Consider the following 4,019-nt stretch of genomic DNA (forward strand, 5'->3'; position numbering starts at 1 on the left):
TCTGTGTGAGACAGATTTGTTTATCAAGTCTTCGGCTTTGGGTCGTAGCAACTCTTAGTTGTGGGTGAGATCAGCTAAGGGAATCAAGTGCGTAGTATCCTGCTGGGATCAGAGACGTAAGGAGCGCAACTGTACCTTGAATTAATGTGAGATTGATTAGGGTTCAACTACAGTCCAGTCTGAAATTCATTGGTAGTAGGCTAGTGTCTGAAGCGGCTTAATACATTGTGGTGTTCAAGTCTAGACTAGGTCCCGGGATTTTTCTGCATTTGCGGTTTCCTCATTAACAAAACTTCTGGTGTCTTTATTGTTTCTTTTCCGCATTATATTTTGTTATATAATTGAAATATCATAGGTTGTGCGTTAAATCGATCAATTAGTAAGTCCAACCTTTGGTTGTTGATTGAAATTGATTGATCCTTGAACATTGGTCTTTGGTACCGTTCAAGTTATTTCTATTATATTCAATCGGGCTTGCAAATTCCTATTCGCTGATTGCAGACTGAATTGAGAGATAGAGATATAAAACTCTTTGATATACTTTTCTCTAGATTGAGTCTAACTGTCTAGTTGACTCTTGAAAGTATATTGGAGTTTGTCTATTCAGATTACCAAACAAAATATTGGGTGTGGTTGTTGTACCCCCGCTTTTTCAATTGGTATCAGAGCAGGCAAACACGTTAAAGACCTTATAAGTCTGTGTTTGTAGCGATCTGAATATGGACGATCTTGTCTCTAAAAACGCTTCACCAGAAATGGATAAAATCAACTTTAAGAATGTTCTAGAAACCATCGATATGGTTGAGAATCCTGATTTTAAAAAAATCATCAATAATCTTTGTCTAGAGAAACGTCGTCTGATAAGGAAAATTGATGGACTTCATTGCAATATTTATATAAGAAATTCTGAGCTTCGAAAACGTTCTGAAGAGGTTGTTGATCTCCAAAATAAGTTGGATGAACAAATCCGGATCAACTCTGATCTTGTTGTAAAATCATCTTCAATGGATTTGAGCAACTCCACTAATTCTTCGTTGAAGAATTGTCGTACGCCAGGTGATAAACGAGGTTTAGGCTTTGTGAAAACTGAAAGTGCTCAGACTTCTTCGAACAAGAATAAAGATGTTGGTACATGCGTGTTTTGTGATTCTCATGATCACTCTAGATATGTATGTTTGTCTTTTAGAAAAATATTAAATGTTGCACGTAATATTCACAAGAATGTTGTACAACTTTTGTCTGCTCTTAAAAGACAATCAATACTAACAAGAAAGCCTAATTTGGTTAGTAGTGCTATAGTATGGGAGCTTTTGCTCTAAAATCAACATCACCCTTTCAATAGTTTCTTAATAGTGGATGTAGCAGGCATATGACTGGAGATCTCTCGTGGTTTGTCAACACAAGCGACTTTGATGGTGGTCCAGTAACATTCGGCGATGGAAGATGCTGCTACATAAGCAAGAAGGGGACGATCAAATTACCTGGTGTTCCTGAAATTCAGGATGTAGTATACTTTAAAGGTATGACTGATAATCTTCTTTCTGTTAGTCAAATATGTGACAGAGGCCATAAGGTTGTCTTCAATGCTAATTGATGTAACATTGAAGACAAATATGGAAAAGTGATTTTTCAAGGATCACGTGGCAAAAATAACTGTTATATGTTGGATACTCAGTTCAGTAATTGTTGCAATTTGACTAAGGTGTAATCTACACATCTTTGGTATGAACGTTTTGGTCACATCAATTATCGTCTTCTAACTAAGATCATTAACAAAGAACTTGTTAGAGGTGTTCCCAAAATCAATGTTAAGATTGAAGGTGTATGTGGCGCCTGTCAAAAGGGTAAACAAACGAAAGTTCCACATAAATCATCTCGAGATATTCTCACTAAAGCTCCACTTGATTTAATTCATATGGATCTCTTCGGCCCAATTCAACAAACCACTGTGGGTGGAAAGAAGTATGCTTTGGTTATGGTAGATGATTACACCAGATTCACTTGGGTAGCTTTTTTGGATCACAAGAATGAAATCCTCAATGAATTCAAGATTATTGTTAATAGAATCCAGAATGAACAGGATCGCAAACTAAAGAAAATTACAAGCGATCGTGGCACGGAATTCAAGGACACCAAAGTGTTTGAATACTGTGATTCTCTGGGGATTATTCAACAATATTCTTCACCCATTACTCCACAATCAAATGGAGTTGCAGAAAGAAAGAGTGTGAACATTTAGGAAATTGCAAGAATAATGCTTCATAACAAAAACTTACCGTTGAAGTTTTGGGAGAGGCGGTTTTTACAGCTTGCTACTTGATCAATAGTGTTTACCTAAGGTCAAAGACCTTAAACACTCCCTATGAGTTGTGGTACGGTAAGAAACCAACTTACACTATCTCAGAGTGTTTGTAGTAAGTGCTACATTCTAAAAGACCGTGAACATAAAGGAAAATTTGACTCGAAAAGCGATGAAGGTATTTTTCTTGGCTATGCATCTGACAGTCGTGGTTTTCGAGTATTTAATCTCAGAACCCAAGTCATGATGGAATCTGCAAATGTTATCATTGATGATCTAAGTAATTTTCGTCATGATGACTCTCCTGCTGAATTGCCTCCTACCGAGACAATTAAGAAAATCAAAGAAATCCCAGAATCAGTAGAAGTTATTCCAACAGTTACTGATCCTGACGTTTCTAGTGATGAGGAGAAAAGCCCTAGTAAGGATATTCCTGTTGAACAAGAACGCGCACCTCCATGGCATCTGTGGGTTTAAAGGAATCATGATACTAACAGTATTATTAGTGGGAGAGATTCTACAGCTAAGACGAGAGGATAACTTCAAAATATTTGAAATTTTGGTTGTTATCTATCGCAAGTAGAACCTAGAAACATTGATGAAGCTCTTAGTGATCCCTTTTGGGTGAGTGCAATGCATGAAGAGTTAAACCAATTTCAAAGACAAGATGTATGAAAACTCGTACCTTGTCCTCCCAATATCAATATTATTGGTTCCAAATGGATATGCAAGAACAAGTCTAATGAATTTGGCACCATTGTCAGAACAAAGCTAGATTTGTCACCCAGGGATATTTACAGATTGAAGGAATCGACTTTAACGAAACCTTTTCTCATGTGGCACGCCTTGAGTCCATTCGATTGTTATTAGCTCATGCTTGTTTTCTAAAGGTTAAGCTATTTCAAATGGACATTAAATCTGCTTTCCTAAATGGAAATTTAAAGGAAGAGGTCTATGTCGCTCAACCGAAGGGATTTGAAAACCCTGACTTCCCAGGATCATGTCCTTAAGCTTAATAAGGAACTATATGGGTTAAAACAAGCACCTCGTGCCTGGTTCGAAAAATTGACTACTTACCTCCTTAGGAAAGGTTTTTCGAGAGGTGGAGCTGATAAAACATTATTTACCAAATGGAGTGGGAAATATGTTGTTATTTCTCAAGTATATATAAATGATATCATATATGGATCAACATCTGGGAAACTTGCAAAAGATTTTCAAGTCTCTCTTGGCAAGGAGTTTGAAATGAGCAATGTTGGTGAATTAATTTTTTTTTTGGGTTTACAAATTCAACAACACAAGGATGGAATTTACTTATCTCAAGAAAAATATGCAAGGGATCTTGTCACAAGATTTGGTATTGATAAGTCCACTCCAAAACTGACTCTCATGCCTACCATGGGTAAACTACATCGAGATGAGAAAGGTGTAAATATGGATCAAAAACTCTATCAATCTATCATTGGAAGTCTTATATATCTTACAACTACTATACCTGATATTGCTTTTAGTGTTGGTTGTTGTGCTAGGTTTCAGGAAAATCCCAAGGAATCTCATCTTGCAGCCGCAAAAAGGATCATAGGATACGTCAATCACACTGTCGGGTATGGTCTATCTTACACTTTTGATAGTAACACTGATCTTTCTACCTATTCAGATGCTGATTAGGCAGAATGTGTGGAAGACATAAAAAGTACATCAGGGGGTTTCTACTATGTAG

The sequence above is a fragment of the Papaver somniferum genome, chromosome 3 (assembly GCF_003573695.1).
Source record: "Papaver somniferum cultivar HN1 chromosome 3, ASM357369v1, whole genome shotgun sequence".
Taxonomy (NCBI): Eukaryota; Viridiplantae; Streptophyta; class Magnoliopsida; order Ranunculales; family Papaveraceae; genus Papaver; species Papaver somniferum.